The sequence below is a fragment of the Anas platyrhynchos genome, chromosome 19 (genome assembly GCF_047663525.1).
Source record: "Anas platyrhynchos isolate ZD024472 breed Pekin duck chromosome 19, IASCAAS_PekinDuck_T2T, whole genome shotgun sequence".
NCBI lineage: Eukaryota > Metazoa > Chordata > Aves > Anseriformes > Anatidae > Anas > Anas platyrhynchos.
This window is the reverse complement of record NC_092605.1, coordinates 9,742,107-9,761,091: the sequence shown is the minus strand read 5'-3', so window position 1 is coordinate 9,761,091 and position 18,985 is coordinate 9,742,107. Positions and strand designations below refer to the sequence as shown.

The following is an 18,985-nucleotide window of genomic DNA, read 5'->3' as shown; positions in this document are numbered from 1 at the left end:
TCCCCATCCTCTGTGACCCTCCCAAAACATTCGGAGGGGAATCAACAGCTTGAAGCCAGGCAAGGCCAGACACTTCCCAAAAGTCAGCCCCATTGACTGGATCAGGAGTCTGGCACTAAAGAAGTCGAAGCACCTGGCTCAGGAAAGCGCCGTGCAGCCAGCCAAAATGCACAGCCCAGCACATTAAAACTCTGCAAACTGTGCCGCCGGAGCCTTCGCGTTCCCTGAACCCTCAGCAACCTCCAGCAAGCACTCAGTTGAGGCTGCCTTCTACAAGTTGGCAAAACCGGGGGGCCTCCCTTCCTTCTGCGTTAAGCCGGCTCGTTTCTCCAACCCTGTTTGCGCTTTGGAGGGCTCCTTGTTGTCTTGGAGTCGATGGGCTCTGGAAATAAGGCAGGCAAAGGAGCTAATGGAGTGCAAAAGGCAAGCTGCTTCTGGCTGCAAGGGAACGAACTGAAGCATTTCTCCTTTCTCCCTCTACCCTGCTCCTGCTTTTTTCTTCCCCCATTCCCTCTTTTCTTAACCCAGACCCCTTAATGTAATTGCGCTAACCCGTGGCCACCTGAGCAGCTCAGAAATGCCCGTCCTGGGCCAGTCCCATTGTGGCGAGGCAGAACAGAGAAGAAGCATGCAGACTGCCCCAGAATTTTAATTTAAAACAAGGAGAGAGTCGAGTGAGGATTAATCACCTTTCCATCTAAGGCTGGGTTTGGTGAGGGGATCTGAACCCACGTTGCTCTTTAACCTGATGAGCAGAGCGCCGATGGGGGCGGTGGGGAGAGCTGACAGGGCCAGGCTGGGCTCTCCCCGTATCAGTGAGACAATTCCTCCTTCAGCTGCGGTGCTTTGGCAAATAATCTAAGGATCACAGGGGGTCAGGTCAGCCCAGCAACACCCTGCATGGCAAGTACCTCTCCCAGGGAGAGGTGGCACGTGAAGGGCAGGCTGGCTGCACTGCGGGGCGACGCACGGCGCTGCGAGCGGTGGCCGTGGTGCACGAGCTCCTTCCCCGCTCTGACACAATCCGGTTCATACGCAGCGGGGTGATGATGGGCCTCGGGGAGAGCTGATGAGCTCATTAATGCCTGAGGTGGGTCAAAACGTTGAAGTCTTCGCGGGGGAAGTGAGGATGGGAATTAGAAAGCAGTGATTGCAATCTGAATTTGTATTACTCTACCCCTCTGGTACACGGGACATTGGCTTTCCAGTCATGTACCCAATTAGAGATTAGAATTTTTAATTAACTTCCTTAGCAGTTCTTGAAGGACCACAAATTTCTCTAACAAGACAACCCACTTATTATACAGGTCGGGAGGCTTTCCACATAGCAGACAAGCAGGGCTGGCTCCCTTTGCCCGGCTGCACACACCACAGCGGTGGCTTTGTCCGCCAAGCACAGAAGAGGGGAGAGAGGTTCGACCAGAAATGTGTGGTCTGAAAGTGAATCCAGCCCATGGCACAGCTGAATTTCTTACAGGTCAGTGTATCAAGCAAGAAAAAGAGGCATTGATGGTATTATCTGGCTCTCGTGTCTCCTACAGCCATGTTATCACAACAGAGTTTCTGCGAGCTTTATACGGGATTTTGCTGTTTGCAGATTGTCCCATTAATTGCAGTAGATTTTGAACAGACCAAAAAAGATGCCAGTCAGGCCAGGAACCAGAAATTGGTATTCTGGGGCTCACTATTTGACCCCACAAATATCTTCCTGTACCCTCTAAATATAGTGGGTCCCCAGCAGAGCAAGCGTGGCCCCGTGAAGGCCCTGCTGCACAACCGCTGCCGGCTGCACCCAGCCCTGTGCTGCAGCACGCAGAAAAGCAAGAAGCAGGACCGAGTACAAACAAACGCTCTAATCTGAAAACCCAAAGCATAAGAAAAACCGCTGTAGCCCACGGTGAGGATAAGGTGACCCAGTGCAGCTACAAGGTGCCCTGTTCTTCCCCATTTCTGATGGTTCTGATCCTCCGAGTCCCTGTGCAGCTGCACTGTGAAATCCATTTGAAACATCAGAGAGAGCTTGTGCATCAAACTAAAATAAATTCTTCTTCCCTCCCACCCCCTTATAGGCTGACAAAAGACTTCCCCTTTCTCTGCTGCACCCATTTCGCTGCCCTTTGGCTCAGCAGCTCAAGTACTTCACGGAAATAAAGCCTGCATTTGGTTCCCTTGAAAATCCAAATTGAGATGCTCGAGTTTATTTCATTCTATTTTCTTAAGCTCAAATAGAAAAATAGGTTTATACACATAAATAAAAAAATAATAACCTGCCATTTAAATCCTGTTCAGGCAATTAGCTCACTGCCTAGCTGTGTGCTAATGCGATCGCCTTTCATTGTTTGTTCCTATTTATACTGCTCTTTAAAGTTCATTAAAATCACTGCTGCTATCTCACACAGAACAACTGTTCAAAACATCAGTGTCATGCAGTCAGGAAATTTATGCTTTGAAGTTCCCTCCTTTATTCATTTTTATCAGGCTTTTTTCTCCTTTCCTTTTTTTTTTCTTTTTTTTTTTTTTCCCTTAACGACTAAACCAGTTTTATGCTCTTCACAGCTATTCCAAAATCTGTTCCTCCTGACACGGAGCTGATACATCATTCCTTGCTCATAACCCTTTTTCTCATTTTCATCATTTCTCTCCCCGCTTGCTTTGGCTCTCTGCTAAGTCCATCACAGCTTTGTTTTTATATCCTCGTCGCCGTATTTTATAGCCCAGTAAAACCTAGAAAGCTGCTTCAGAAAGCACACAGCCAGCGCTTTGATGTTGGTGTTTGTGCGGCAGCTTGCTGGAGCTCAGCGCTCAGAGACAAAGCCCCGAACCCGCCCGCTGCCGGGGCACAAGGGGAGGAACGATGAACGGGGACAGGTCCCCAGCTCTCGCCCCAGCCCCGTTTGAGAAAAGCAGCCTTTTTTCTGCAGCTTTTTCAAAGGGGCTCACCCCATGTGCAACCCCAGCACTGCACTGAGCTGCCGCTGCTGCTTCTCCAGCGATAAAAGCTCCAGGGATGATCCAGGGGAGCAGAGGTGGCCTCTGACGCTCCCCCAGTGCATCAGCCCAGGGACCAAAATGCTTCTTGCCTTTGCTTTGAGCTTGTTGCTCCCCCAGGTGCTGCCTAAAAGCACAAGGCAACAAACTACGGGCAGGGACCGATGCTCGGCTATGAAGGTTGGCAAGTGCAGATCCCTGGAAATGCGGAGCCAGGCCAGGAGCAGGTGGAGGATGCTCATAAAACACACAGGGTTTGGAGGCTGGGAGCTGGCTGGGGAAGGAGCAGAGCCCAGCTTTACCTTTCTGCGTGTGGAGAGCTGCCAGGGAACGCCACACCTCCCGGGCACCTGCACAAAGCCCGGGTTTGGCAGGGGAAGGGCTGATCCATCCTGGATGTGTCTGTCCGTAAAGCCCAGATCGCTGCCCCTGCCGCCTGCTCCAAGCGGCAGCCCACCCTCCTCTGCTGGCCTTCAAGAGGCTTTGGATTAGACACGGGAGCTTAGAAATACAAAATTACCTGCACGATTATTCAGAAATAGCTTTGAAGGGAGATCATTTCAGTCCAATATGCTCAAATTTCTCTCTTTGAATAAAATCGATGCTGCTTTATTCTGTTGAAGTATAAGAACACTGTTAAATCCCAACTCAGAAGGTTACCTCACTGCATAATTTTGTACCTACGCCTTTTAGAAAGTGATATTTCCCTCTGACCCACGAGAACTGGAAAAACTTCTATGCTGAGAATGAGCAGAAGACCTCTGTCGGGAGGCAGAATTGTTTTTCAGCCCGCAGTAATTAACGAGTGCTGTAGACCATCACTTAATATGATACAAAGAGCACTGCCAAATCTCAGGATTATATCTGCAGCTCTACTCTCGAGTCCCCGGTGTCTGGAAACATGTGATTTTAAGAGTATCTCAGCTCTGATTTTTTTTAAATGCTCTTTTAAATGTTGTGGTTGCAGAGGAAGGCTTGAAAACAAGCATTGTACGGCTAACAAAAGCAGAACAAAAAGTTCAGCGTTAATATTTTTTTTTAACTTTTTCCTCTAAGCTGCCTCTTGAGCTGAGGCCTTGATTCATGGTGTTTTGGTCACCAGCAGTTGGTGATGCTCAATCTGTCGTGGGAAAGAATGAATGCTGTGAGCCAGCCCTGAGCAGTTTTACAAACAGTCCAGACTCCCAGACCAGGAGGGGCAGGCAGCGGCCAGGACTTGCTAACACCAACCCATCTGCACCTTGCACAGGGCAGACACTGCCCCAACTCCTCCAGGGTGTTTGGAAGGGGAAAACACTTTTTCCTCCACTAAAACGTGAACGACGCAGGATGTGCTTATCTCATTCGGCTCAGCTGAATGCAGAAGAGCTAAACTCCTCCTAGGCTCCCGTTCAGTCTGCAGCTCCTTTGGCTCATCCACCACAAACCAAATGAAACTTGAAGGACAAACCTGCCCCAGAGAGGCAGGGAATGCCCACCCAGTGCTTGCATGGGCGGGTGGGTGTGGAGCAGGGCCAGGCTCAGCTCCCCAGGGTCGCTCTCCTCTCCGTGTGCTGCTGAGAAGCAGGGGAGAAGCCTCCTTCCTCCATTCCCAGCATCAGGTTTGAGCCAAAGGGGGATCTGACAAGGGAAGTTGTGCCTGTCTGAGCTGATGAAGAACCTGTGAGTAGTTTCTATGGGAAAAGGGCTGCTTTAGCAGACAGAAACTGAAACAGAAGTCACAAATTACTCAGGGCTTCAGATGAACAAAGCACAAGGAGTTGATTTTCAGCTGTTTCACCTTTCTTCCTTCCCCAAACCCGTACTGGTCTCAACGGGGATGTGGTACCCAAACAGCCCCTAGGCAGCCTCGAGGCTCTGCCCAGACCTCCAGCCCTTGGTGTTCCCCCAGCAGGAAGGCTGACACCAGCCGTCCAGGCACTGGTTCAGCTCCTCCACCCCCAGGGACCTGCAGGGCTCCCCAGCACGATGCCCAGCACAAACCAGTGCCATCTGCTCCACCACCACCACAACGCATCGCTGGAGCACGAAGCTTGTCCCAGCACAGCTCAGCAGGGGTTAACACCGCAGCACTGCAATAAACACACTGTCAATTTAGTCTGGCTTTTACAAGGCTAATTTGTCTACCTTTTCAAGATGTTCTCCACCAGGGTCTCGAATGTGAATCTGAAGGAGGGGGTGGACAGAGACGGAGTGCGTGAGCAGGGTTTTATGGGGCTAAGCGAAGGGCCACGAGCAGGCAGCTCTCTCCAATTAACCCCGGAGAGAAATTCTGGGTTGAAATGCCTAAACCAGGTTTGACCTGCAACGGGACGGAAAGGTTTCTGCTCTGGTTATTGTCATCCTGGGTTGGGGTCCGAAATGTTTACCTCTCCGCTCGGAGCCCGAGGTTCAGCCTCCCCGACGGTGCAGGTGCTGATGGACGCACGGAGAATTTCCAGACGACGCAGGAATCCCGGCGGCAGCACAGCCCGCCCTGATTTACGGAGCCATGCAGCAGGCAGACAGAGCCCAGCCTCCCTCTGCCTGCAGCCTTACCCCTCGCTAGCCTCCGGTCTCACCCAGAGGCCTCCAAACACCCGGAGGAAACCCAGAGGCAGCACTGCCCTCGGAGGTGAGGGAGATGCTCGCAGCTCGCTGCCTCCCCCTGCTCCTCACTCCCCGCTGCAGGGTGAGGTCTTGTTTGTGACAGCCCCCCTTGTGACACGACGAGTCCCTTGGTGGGTGTTCATGGGCCCTCCCACAGCCTTAAAGGTCTTCCTTTAAGGATGCTGCTCCCACATGAGCCCTGGGACACAGCGGGCTGACCCCTGAAGCGGCACCCTACAAACCAAGATTTGGGGCTGCCCAACCATGCGGGTTATATCCAGGCAAGCCACCAGCGTGGAAGCCTGCGCATGAGCTGTGCAGTGGAAAACGAGCAAGTGGAGTGAACGCTGCGGTTATATCTCTGAGGATAATCACACCCCGAGCTCCTACCATGTTGTTTATAGAGCCAAAGCAGGCAGCCATCCAGACGGAGCCACACGGGAGCGGAGCAGGAAGGCGCGCACGAGGCCCCTCGCTTGCACAGACAGGACGTAAAACAGAGACAGGGAATTTATTCCACTCTGCACTGGGCTGGACTGGGGCTTCTCCTCTCCCCACCCGGTGGATTAGCAGCCACTAACGACGCCTCTCTCGACAACTCTCAGTTTTGTTTCCAAAAACTTGTTCCTGTTTGTAATTCCTCATACCTGCTGATCTCTCACGGACGTCCCAAACCATGCTCCACGAGGCTTGTGGAGCTGCTGTGTCCTGGCTCCCTGCTGCCAGCAACGACGACGCTCACAGGGATGAGGCAAGGGCAATGGTGTTTGGATGCTTTGGCTCCAGTGCTTCAGGGGGGAGAAAAGCACTGGGTGTTTTAGGAGGATGCTGAATGCAGCTGAGCTGGTCAGTCAGTGTGGCATTTCCAAAAGCCCCGACTGCTCATCTGTGCAGCTCAAAAGGCTTTCAAAGGCACTTCTGCAATCTCACACAAGCTTCCAGAGTCCCTGCTCTCCTCCTTCCCAATCTAATACGCCAATGACCCTTCTAAACAACAAAACCAGCAAGGCAGCACTCAGAAGCAACCCTACAAAAATAAGCCCTGTGCTCCAGCAACCAAGGGCCGCTTTCAGGGGAGAGCGCGGGCTCCGAGCACAAGGGAAGGGATTACAAAGCACTTGCAGCAAAAAAAGAGACTTCAGTTTTCAGCAGAGAAAGGTTTCCCAGGCACATAAATAAACCCCGGGGCCATGCCCAGGCTGCTCCCCAGGCACCAACACGAGGGCACGGAGCGACAGCAAAAACGCTCTGACTCGGGGCTGCCCTTCTTAGGGCAGCCCGGAGCATAAGAGCCTCCGAATGCTACTCATAAAAGCTACACGAAGAGCTGCTTTCCAATGTGTTTTTCCTGTTTTTTTTCTCCCTTTCCCTTTTTCACACTCCAAAGGGTGAATGACCTGGGGTGTGGTGCAAAAAGGGAGAGAACACCGGGAGTTTTTCCCTTATTGCTGCCCTTTTCACATCACGTTTTCCTCCCTCAGAACCTGGCCCTGGCTGGCTTCCCAAGCAAGACGTGAGAGCCAGAGGTTCATCCATCTCTATTTAAATGCCTTTTGTACTGAATTGAATAATTGCGCCTCCATTTTACTCCAGGGCTAAAGGTGACTGACTTAAAGGTGATTATCTTTTGTTAATAGCCTGCATTAGCGAGCGAGATCTCAGAATTACTTTTGTAATCCTTCCGCACACTTTAATGTTGCTATTATTATTAATATTACTCTTTAAAACATACTTTCCTCCTGTCACGTAGAGGCAGTGACGGCTGGTTCTCAGGGAGGGGGTGAAGAGGAGGGAGAGCCCAGCGCATCCACGGCCCCGCAGGCTCCTTACGGGGATGCTCGAGCCCAGCCATCGAGGGGAGGCATTCGAGGAACTCAGTTCAGGATGGCTGCAGCCAGGTTTCCAGGCTCAATATGGCCAGCACAGATTTGGCAGCATACTTAACCATTTTTTTAGGATTTAGACAAGGTGCTTTATCTTTTAAATAAAGCCATTTCCACCCTTCTATCCCACTGCATGGTGGCAGAGCCTGCCTCGCGCTGGAAGTCTTCCTTTCCCCGGCTCTGGATAGGGACATGGTCCCCAGGGCAGGGGATGCAAGCCCAGCCTCCAGGGCACCATCAGAGTTCAGATTTTTTCATCCTCCTCAGGATTTAGAGGATTGATTTAGAGTATCAATGCTGCTGTGTGAAGGTCTTTCACAGAGGCAGCTCACACAACCCTCTGAAACGCCCCACCAGGAAATCCCCGCACACCATCAAGAATCAGCATGAGGCTTCAACTTTTTGTGGCCCAGATTTTCTGCAGTTCCTGCTCCAACAAACCACGCTGGTCAAGCTTTCCTCGCATTGTCTGCCAAATGCTGAGCACCGCCAGGCTGAGGTGCGGGTGCTTGCCGAGCAGCGCTGTGCCAGGATGATCACCCTCACCCAGAGCTCCTCGTCCCCACACCACCACCTCCTCACATCCACACCTGTAGAAGCTCAACATGAGACAGATTTGATTAACACTAACAAGTTACTGGGTTAATACAGAAACCGAATTAACATCCATTAAACTGCTGTAGCTTGAATACCAGTATTTCACACAAACTTACGTACTGTATGTTGCCTCTGAAGTCTGCATCTGTTCTTTCTTCTCTTTCTCCTGTGCTTATGTTACTTTTTGCCACCCCTGATGGAGAGGAAACTAGCTAAAGGCTTGAGGAGAAGTGTATAATTTGGTTCAAGCCAGGCCAGCATTTTCTAACATCATCAGCATGGCACTCGGGTATGAAATGTGCAATTTTAGCAGTGTGTTCCAGGTAAAAGGTAAATGTCTTGCTATTAAAGATAAAATGTTATGAACTTTTAATGCTAACTATTATTATTAAACAGCTACCCATCCAGAGGTGGAGAGAAGAAATACCTTTCTCACACTAAATTTTAAGCTGTGAGGTGCATACACAAATAATATATTTCCTTCACAGAAAGTGTATATTGGAATACCATCATTAAGCTTAAAACATCGAGCATTCAAACGCAAGGCAATAGCCATGCCACCTCATCAGCTAATCACATACTATTTTCTTGCTGCATTTGGCATCATTTGTGACCCTAGAAGCTTAACACAGCCTTGGAGCCTGTTCTCCCCTTGCTGGCAGCCAGCTCGTACAAGCTCACCTCTCCTTCTCTGGAGCCACTTCCAAATTGCCTTGGCATCCAAGGCGAGCAGGATCCGCTGTGTCAACGGCATCAAAACAACACCTTTGGTAGAAATTTGAAGCCGCACCTTCACACTTGCATCAGACCCAGTGCACACAGCTTAAACCCAGTGAAAAGAGAGCGGAGGCAGGAACCGTCACCCATCAAACCCCATGCCCAAGCCCTCCTCCCTGCACCAGCCTCCTGAAAACGAGCCCTCCTGCTGCAAGGATGTGTCCCATCCCAGTCCCCCCTCCAGCACAACTGGAAGCCTCTCACTGTCCAGCTCGGGCTGGGAGATGAGGCTGTGTGACACTGCTGAAGTCACCTGGGAATTGAGCTCGCCCCCTGCTCTGCGTTGGAAGTTCAGCTGTGTGGGAAATGCAACGGATCCAGGACCCCAACGCCCCGCACCAGGGCGCAGTCTGGTTCTGCCTCCTCACCTTGAGCCTTTCCTTCTCTGCACAGGTGGCCAGCTCACATTTCTGAAAATAAATAAATAAATAAAAAGAAAACTTTATTAAAAAAAAAAAAAAAAAAAACTCCTAGGCAGCAGGTGCCAAGGGAGAGGAGCAGAGGGCAGCAGGGAGACCCTCCTGGCTTGTTGAGAGCAAGGCAGGCTGTGGATGCGTGGATGCGGCAACACCACCACGTGAAATCGCACAATTCCTGGAGAGCAGTCGTGTCCCCAGCCCACTCCAGGGACAGGGACGTCACACTTCATGCTGGAAGCACCTTCCCTTGCCTGACGAGTTGTGCAGCTCTTTAACAACTCATCATCTGTCACCCCTCGCAGCTTCACACATGGCCAGAACTTCCTCACTGCCTGCTCACATCACAGCCGTGGCAGCCAGCGAATACATGCCCACGGCTGATCACCTTATTTCTATGCAGAAATTCCTCCCTGGGACTGAGTAGAAAACCTTTAAGGTTATTCATTGCACTTGTCAGATGATTAAACCCACTCGGCATTTGGCTTCTCATCTTTTCGTGCCCGCTTAGATTAAAATCACTGGGGCTTGCCCTGCCCACAGCACCTTATCACTCAGCTGAGGCTAGGCTCAGGTGGATGAAGTGCTGGCGTGTATCTCAGGCCTGAAAAATAACCTTTCAAATAGCTTCCCCTGTAATACTCGCATTTTTGTGGCGGCAATCAGTCCCGAGTGCCATCCAGGATGAGCTGAGCAGGCCCAGGACAGGGAGCCAGGTGCCAAGGCCTGCAGCACAAAGCCTCGTTGCTCAGTGTTGGTTTGCAAGGGGAGTTAGGCAAGTTGTGGGAAAAGGTCTGAGCAGCAAAAAAAAAAAGAGGAAAAAAAATGTAGAAATGTCTGTTTGAGAAAATACTACCTGGCTTCTGAGAATAAAACGCTTACCAGTCAGAATAGTCCTTCCCAAAGCAGAAATTTTCCAGTGTTCCCATAAAAATGAAAGCCATAAAAAGGGATTTTCAATTCCAAAACACACACATTTTCAGCTGAAAAGCTTTCAAATGTAAATAGTTTTGTTCAGCCATGATGGCCCGGCTTCGAGTTACTGATACAGCATGGACGGCTTCAGAAAACAGCAGACACATTCCAGAGAAATTTGTATTTCATTATTATTTTTTTAAAATTTGTTTTAAATCAAAGAAAAAAGTTTTGGCACGAATGTTACAGCTGGCTTAGCTGTGGTTAGGAGCTTTGAATGTGCCCGGGACTGACTTGAGCTCACCTCTGAATGACATCTGTCCCCTGGCTTCGAGGGGCAGCTGCTTGCAGCCGGAGCTGAGGCTGCTTGCTCACCCCGTGCTCACCGCCACCTCGAGCCGTGACCACCCCGTGGTGTTCCAGAAACCTGTAACCCAGAAACAGGCTTCAAAAACAAAAATAAATAAATAAATAGCAATCCCAAGCTTGTTGCCCAAGTGTATTATTAGTGACGGGAAACTTCAAAACTGTCTCTGATTCAGTTCAGCATCTACATTTCGATAATTTATCTAAAGCTGCAAGATCTAGAAAATGAGACAAAATCCCCCAAAAGCCAGGCCCTCAAGAAACATTCCATACTTCTTTCTCCGCAGCATGTAGAAAAACCACAAAAATAGCTTTTCCTCAAGGTATTTTGAAACTTCAGCTCCTGGTTAGATTGGAGAAGAGCAGAGGCAAGTGGAAATGAAAATCACCTGGAGGAACATTCCCAAGGCTGCTTAAAGACCTTGTAGAAGGTTTTGTCTGGGTTTGGATGAAAGCTGGAGGTACGGGCAGCTTCAGGGGGCGAAGATGATTAGAGGGAAGGAGGCAGCTTGTATTTTAGCAGCAGGCATCAGCGATCTTGAATTGTGGGATGGCTGAGGAGGGTGGCGTTTGAGCAGATGCCACCACACTGCAGCAGAGACAGGCCCAACAGGGGAAAGCTCGAACCACCTACATTTAGAGACAGGTGAGGAACGAGACCCAGCTGAACAATCAGATCTCCTGTTCAACCCTCAGCACCACGAACATGATTTTCTCCTCCTCTAATTTCTCCTCCTCTAATTTTCTCTACTTGCAAACTGAACGACTGTGCAATATTCACCCTGAATGGGGTAAAAATCCTCCCGAAGCACTGCATGGCTGTCGATGAAGCCTGATGTAACTCATCAACCTCTTCCCTGGCAGCAGGAGGCTGGCTGCCCCACATCCACGTGGTGTTTCTGGAGGCTCCAGCAGCTCCTCTCCCTGACGCCGATGGGTACATCCATTCATACAGCCTCCAACCTCAGCTCTCTTCACATCCCCATCCAACACAACAACCAAACCCACCAAAATTAAGAGGACCACGAGAAGCCCTTCTGCATGGCTGACCAGCACCTGTCGGAGCTCAGCTGACCATGAAGGTAACGTGAATCATAGGCCAAACATGCAGCAAGTATTTGATTTAAAGAGTTGTGCAGCAGTGGGAACGTCTGAGCAGGTTGGGAGGAAGCAGCCTGAGGGTTTCCTTCCTCGGCTCCTGCCACCTGGCAGCAGGCCGGGGCAGTCACCCGATGCCACGCGGAGCAGGCAGGGAAGGACCCCGCTTCTTGGGGAACAGCTGTGGCTTTGTACAGCTCAATGTGCTTTTCTCCACAGCTCAACCATGAACTCACAAGAGGAACCTCAGTGACTTCAGCTCAGCCTCCTGCTCATAGGTATCCAGCGGTGAGGATGACTCTGGACCTTGCTGTGCACCTCCTGCTGCCGCACCATTACTCATGGCACCCAGAGACAACACAGAGAGGCTGACAGACCATCAGCTCCCACGGAACGACGACAGTTTATAGCAAGGAAGATCTGTCTCTGCTCCTGCACAAGAGAGTAGAAAAATATGAAAGCCCCGTCCATAGCTCACTGCCACCCGGCGATGACGGTGCCCAAGCCGCAGCGTGATGGATTGCTCCGGTCACAATCCCCTCTCCCTTCCCTGCTCCAGAAGATGGAGGACCTGGAAACCATAAACCAACAAACACAACTTTTCTTTTCCCTTAACCTGATGGTATTGCAGCTAGGTCAGCTGCAAAAACACTGCAAACCCAAGCACAGCCTTCCAGAAAAAGGGGAAAGGGCTGCGGGGCTCGCCGGGCCAACAAGTGCCCAGTTACACCAGTGGAGGTGTCACACAACGCCACCAGCAGCCACCTGCCACCTGGCAGATGTCCCTCACAAGCCTCCCCGGCTGTTTATTTGGCATTTCTCTGTCTAGTCACCGCGTGCAGCCCACATCAGCTCGGCATGTAGACACCTCACTGCTCCAGGGCAGTGCTGAGAAAGACTCGAGTTCACCATGCGGCAGGAAAAAAATGTAGCAAGAAACGCTGAAAGCAGAGAAAATCCTGGAAGGATATTTCAGAGATCACACCAATAGCAAAATAACCTCATTGTGATTAATATTTGACTTCAGACAGCTTCCTAAAAACTCATTCGGTTGTTGCACTGGGAAGGGCTGAGTTCACCGGCGAACAGAGCAGAAGAGCTCAGGTGGAAGAGGCCTGCAGAGATCATCGAGTCCCACCGCCAGACCACGTCAGGGCTAACCAGAAGTTAATTAATAGCATTAATGAAAGTTAATAGTTAATTAATGAAAGTTAATAGTTAATAAAAGTTAAGCACATTATTGAGGGCGTCATCCAAACATCTCCTGAACACCAACATCTTGCTAGGAAGCCTGTTCCAGTGTCTGGCCACCCAAAAGGTAAAGACATTTTTCCTAATATCCAGCCTGAACATCCCCTGGCGCAGCATCTGCACAGCTTTTTCCTGCTGTCCAGCAGACGGGTGACGTGCTGGGCTGTGTCTGAGGGTCTTCAAAAAGTCACAAGGAGACTGGGAAATGGACACGACTGCTTCTCGGTAACGTGGGAGCACCTGGTCTGCAGTGGGCTGAGCCCAGGTGTGTGCGACAAAGCTTCCTGATGGAAACTGGTGGGGATTTAAACTGATGTGGTCAGCTCAGCACAGCCCTTCTCTGGATGTGGGCGTGACATTTTCCAGCATTAGCAAAGGGTTTTGGTTAAAGTCACCAAAAAAAAAAAAAAAAGCCAGTATCACACGGGAATAAAACACACCTAGAGGACATCTTCAGGCCCCAGAACCGCAGGTGTGGTTCCCTGGTACCATCTGCTTGGAGCAGCCCTCCAGTGAGATTCTTTCTATCCCCTTTTTTTTGTGATCCATTTTCAAAGGCCACGGGAGCGAACCGCACAAGAGCATTCAAAACAAAGCGCATGGGCACTACTAATGCATATGCACACTACGTCCTGCCTGTTGCAGCTCCCACTGTCTCGCTGCAGATCTTGCAAATACATTCCCTGCAAATCACAGCGAAGGAACAGCTCCTGGCAGCAGCCTGCTGCACAGCACAGGCACGTGCACGCCTCTGCACCTGCGTGGCAGCCAGCTGGGGCTCCGCAGTGCCGCTCAGGATGAGATGAAGGCACCCAGCAGGGGCTTGTCCTGGCTCCACGTCCTGCAGGCACTGCCAGCAGACTGCATGCCCTCTGCCCAAGCCCCTTGCTAGCTGGATAAAAGCAGAAGCCTTTATCTGGAGGAGCTGCATCGACGTGGCCAGGCACCGTGGTCCTACTAAGGATGCGCTAGCTCCGGCAGTGCCCCAGCACAAAATACATCAATTTCTAGAGTGTTGTTGTGCCACCAGCTCGGGTCCCAAGCGTATCGCTGGCTGCAATGAATCTAAAGCTATTATTGAGCACTGAAGGATGTAAGCTGCACTTAGACTGTGAACTTCGCAGGATGGATGATGTCTCCTGCTACCTGCACACACAGCATTAAGCACAGCGGCTTTCACCTCCTGCTTGGAAACACCACGCACACAATGCCACAGCAGAACTCGTTACCAGCATAGCACAAGCTTTCCCATTCGGCTGTCACTGCTTTTGGTAAGCTTTCAGCCCTTCCCGAGGCAGGAGGCAGCAGCAGGGCGGTGTGGTTCTTGCTGCCGACCTGCTCACCCAGTGCCAACACAAAACCTCGCCTCCAGCGCACTGAGCCCCGCAGCCCGAGCCCTTTCTGCAGGCCACCAGCTCATCCATTCCTGCTCTCGGCAGGAGCCTCGCAGGCTCCATCCATCACCCCTTCTCCGAGCCCCCAGCCCCCCGCTCAGCCCGCAGCTCAGGCGCCCTGGTGCCGCTTGCCACTGTCCTGGCTTCCCTGCACCTGCACAGCTGACACCATTTATTAAGCAACGCCTTTCACTAAGCCATAGCACGCTGGGCTGCACAGTGTCTCTTTTCCTATTCAGATATAGTTCTAGGAGCAATCTGGATGAGATCATATAGAGAGGAAATGACACTTCTTGCCTGTACCGAGGACCAAATGGCAGCTTTGTGCAGGGAAGTGCCACAGGCGTTTGATAAAGCTGTATTTTTAGCCATTCCCTCCCTTCCCAAATCAAAACAAGAAGAAAAGGCTTTCTTGCTGACGTTTGCAATGCGGCGTCTGTTAGACTGCAGGTACAAGCATCTCCTGATGAAACCAAAGGCTTGGACACAGCCCAGGTATGGACTGGTGTGACTGGCACGAGTGCTCCTATCGGCCACGCTGGCATCGCTCACCCTCCTCCTGGCAAGCAGAGCAGACAGAAACAACTCCTCTCCACTTGGGAATGAAACTCCAGCTCCAGCTCCTGTAACGCCCAAGGTTTGGGAAAGGTGCTCCACAGCTCCCCTGCCTTTTCCACGGCCATGCAGAATTGTGGCAGGCAGGCAGACAAAACACCGAACCCAACAGAAAATGTGATCCTCTCCGGGGGAAATTTCAACTTTTCAGCCAAAACGTGCAAACTGGGTCCCAGAGTGCTTTGAACTTAATGAGGCATGTTATTTTTAACTTTTATAGATGAAAATGTCATTAAAAGCAAACATATTTCTAGGAGAGAGGGAAAAAAAGCCGAATTCCCTGCAGTTCGGACTCCTCAGAGGCCACCTCTACTTTCAGCAGAAAATGGGAGGTTATAATAATAATAAAGATAAACATGTTGGGCACCTTCTTCCTTCCCACACAGGGCACTGCAGTGTTGCTTCCAAATAGATAACAATAAAATTTCCTTCCATTTAAAAATCCATTTGGTGCTAGCATGTAACTGAGAACCTGGTCTTCTCCTGCCAGCACGGCCATCTGAAGTCTGTCTGAGGAGGCAGCCCGTGGAAACCCAATCCAAGGCAGATGGCTCCGTACCCAGTCAGGCACAATAATAATCAGTCAAAATCCATAATCATAAATTGAACCAAATTGAAAGCTCTGCATGGGCAAGGAAGTTAGTTCATTTCGGGGTTTGTTTTATTTGTCCTAAGGGCTACTGGCACCGAGGAGAAGTAGGAGGGTAACTTGAAATCAATCTTGCTAGCAAGGCTTCATCCCAGCAAAAACATCCACGCGCAAAGTAGTTTGCAGCAAACGATCATCTGGTGCCTGGCTGTGAGTTATAGGAGCACACAGCGAGGCTCTGACTCCATCTCTGGGCATTCAGGCTCCCTGCACCAGAAGCAACCCAAAGGCGCAAGATTCAGTGCCAGCACAAATCGGGTTTCGCTCGTACAGGATCTAAAGGTGGGCTTAGGAGCCATTGAGGAACCACGCTGTGAACCTTCTTGCCTCAATCCTCTGTCTGAGGATCCATCTGATGATCTCCTACCATTCACATTGCATGTGTCAGAACGGCAATGCAACGCCTCCACCCGCGTGGATCTCACTGCTCCGTGCTCCCCGCAGGTCCCCGCAGCGCTAAGAGCTCCGAGCTCACAGCACGAGGAACGCTGAACGTCCTCCAGAAAAAACAACTGCAGCTCCCAGGTCAGGGAGATCTGACTCAGTTGTAACGCTAGCAAAGCCCTTTTTGGACAGAAGTGAAGAAGGGGACATAATCACCATTCTTCCCCAGGTCTAATCTTGTGCTGCTCTGGTGCAGAGCCCAGGATCCGTCCCGGCAGCAGCACCACAATGCCTCCAAGGAGGCGTTGCTGGAGGAGGGGTGGAGGCTCCAACTCTGCTTTACAGACCTGCCACTGAAGAGGCAAACGCCCATTCCTAACCTCCCCAGATCCAGAAGCTGCGGGGTATTGCTTCCCCTCGACAGCACCAGGGTCACAGGGGTGGTGTTTGGGGTTTGATTTACTGAAGGATTGAAGATATCGCTGGGAAACCTTTCAGCCAAGCGCACGCTGCGTTCCCAGATACTCTACAGGGAGGACTCCAGGATCTATTTTCTGTTTTCACCCTTTCCTAGCGAGCGACCTGCAGCCACACCAGTGCTATCCCAGCACCGGGCAGCTGGAGGAGCCAGCAAAAGCCGGAGCATAGGTGGGAAAAGAGCAAAGGCCTCGGGGGCAAGAGAGCAGCCAGCACTTGGCAGCATCCTCTGCTTGAACATCAGGCAGCGAGGACCATCCTGCAGCAAGGAGTCATTTCTGTAACCCCCAGCACACAGAACAAGGTTTCCAGGAGCAAGTGGGTGAGCTGGAGGGAGCAGCAGTTCCAGAAGTGGGGGTGCTTTTGTGCTCGTGTGCGCCTAGGGAGCACAAAAATCTCAGGAAGCCCAAAAATGTCAGGAAGCCTTTGCCTTTCTTCTGAAAAAGATATGCAAGGAAGCCTTGCTCCATGGTAGCACAAGAAAATATAATTGCTGACGTGGGTGGGCTCCAAACCAGCTCTTTAACACTACCGATTCCAATCACTGCCTCTATGGAGCAAGCCTTCATGGATTTATTCAAAGCACCAGGTTAGATTCCCATACGGTGCCAACCAGGTTTCGTGGAGGCCAGTGGAGCTCTGCCAATCCATACGAACTCTGTATTTACAAGGATTTTCAAATAGGTAGAATTCAGAGATTTGGAGAGGTCAAAGCGTTTAACGTGCATTCAATCTCTCCAGATTATAAAAAGCAGCACTAAATCAGGAGGGTGAGTAAAGGGGGTGACAGGCAGACATTTCAAGAGACCAATTTTGGAGCTTTACCTCCAGAAGAATGTGGGCTGAGGCCAGACCCACACGCACGGCCCTGCAGCCCAGTGCCAGGAACACTGATATCACTTCATTGCATGGTTTATCACTGTCATAAATAGGTTAAAATCCAGCAAAAGCTTTAGGAGAAAGCCATCCAGGGGGAAGAGGAAAGTTACCCCTGACTTCTATCCACTTTGGGTCAGGCTTTACAATAATACAGATCAATCTATTATTTTTTTTAGCAAGTCATGAGGTGGGTAAGAAGCAACTTGGTTGTCAGTTCAGACAGCTTCGCATCTCCACGTTGGGTGGGCAGCTGTGAAAATCCCCTCCCTGCACAAGGTGGGGCCCAGCATGTGGCCACTGAGCCCCCAAACCCCGAGCAGAGCCCCGCTGCCACTCCTGCCTGAGCCCACCCTGGTGCCCAGGGGCAGCCAGCTCTGCTCTCAGTCAATACTTCTTATGCAAATACAGCACAAGGAATTCCATCCAATAATGACCTCACAAAATAGCATGGAATAGGTTAAAGATGTTCAACGCACTTTTTTCAGCCAACTTGCTGGGCAGTTTAACTCGCAGCTTCTGTCCCCGAGCATCCCAGCATGTACCAAGCTCTGCTCCAAGCAGAAGCGAGATCAGGGCTCGCTCTGTGTTTTTCCAGAAGGGGATTAAAAAAAATCATTTGAAGGGTGGCATTCTTTTTAAAAAGGGGTCAACAGTAGGTCAACGATACAAGAAAATAGGTCATGTCATCTTAATTGGGGAATCATGAATTTGGGGCTGTCCTCATCCTGGTAACACAGCAAGGATCTTTGTTCCCAGCGCCAGGCAAAAGCCGGCACTGTTAGCCAAAATAATTTTTCAAGCAAATTCTTATTGAATAAATCTTTTACACTGAAGGGAACATTTTTCAGTACTCTGTTTTTTAACACCATTAACTTTAACTGTCAGGCCTGACAAGTATGGAAAACTGTTTTCTTACGAAAGTTAACATAAAAAAAAAACATTTTCCACGAAAGGAGTTGTGCTCACTACTAATTAACTCCCCATTTTGCCGTTTAACTCTAATTGCTATTTTTTCTCCATCCCAAATCTTTTTTCCCCTCCAAGATCTGCACTTTAAAGAGTCTGAGTAGACAGAGTTTAAGGCTTGTTTATAGAAGTTCTGTACCATGGACGTATTGTAATGAAATAATTATATTTAAGAGAAGGATCTGTGAACAACCGTGACCTCTTAATCCCATTCACTCACACACTCCTGTTTTTTTCCCTACTGTTTCCAAGTGTCTAGATGAATACTTCAGATTATTCAGGAGCATAAAAGCACGTTGGGCTTTCAGGCCAAATCACAACACAACCTAACAGCCACCTAGGGGCGGAAAGGGAAAGCCATGGTGGTCCCTGAGGACATCAGCTCACCAGTGGGGACTCATCGGCTCAGCATCCCGCAGGCACGCATCCCAGGAGGGGTTTGTCTCTCCTGACTTAATCTTCTGAATAGTCTCAGGTGTCTCCTTAATCAGGGGAAAGCATTGCTGTCTCCAGGTGACTGTGTGGGTGGACAGGAGGCAGATCTGCACTGCACAGAGCTCAAACCTCACGGGTAGGTGTGCCATGGGAGTCCCCACTGCTCCCAGCACACTGCTGCAACCAGGCACATCACCAAGAGATAAAGCCCCAAGGGATTTAAGACACGTAACTTGATTTTAAGATGTCCACACTGGTGGGATTTGGGTTGATTTATCCCCCCAAAGTTTCTAAACGGAGTTAAGA

General features: G+C 50.4%; 1 long non-coding RNA gene across 3 annotated transcripts in view; it reads right to left on the bottom strand.

Moving 5' to 3' along the window:
* The window catches only part of LOC110351399 (uncharacterized), a 172,977-nt gene that overhangs the window by 64,502 nt on the left and 89,490 nt on the right, over positions 1-18,985 (bottom strand). Inside the window, exons 3-4 of one of the 3 annotated variants that reach the window (XR_011804080.1) lie at positions 10,470-10,592; positions 8,739-9,244 (exon numbers count right to left, since the gene is read on the bottom strand). This is a non-coding gene — a long non-coding RNA (uncharacterized lncRNA). The remainder of the gene's footprint in view (positions 1-8,738; positions 9,245-10,469; positions 10,593-18,985) is intronic. The other 2 variants (XR_011804079.1, XR_011804081.1) reach the window with 2 other exon arrangements.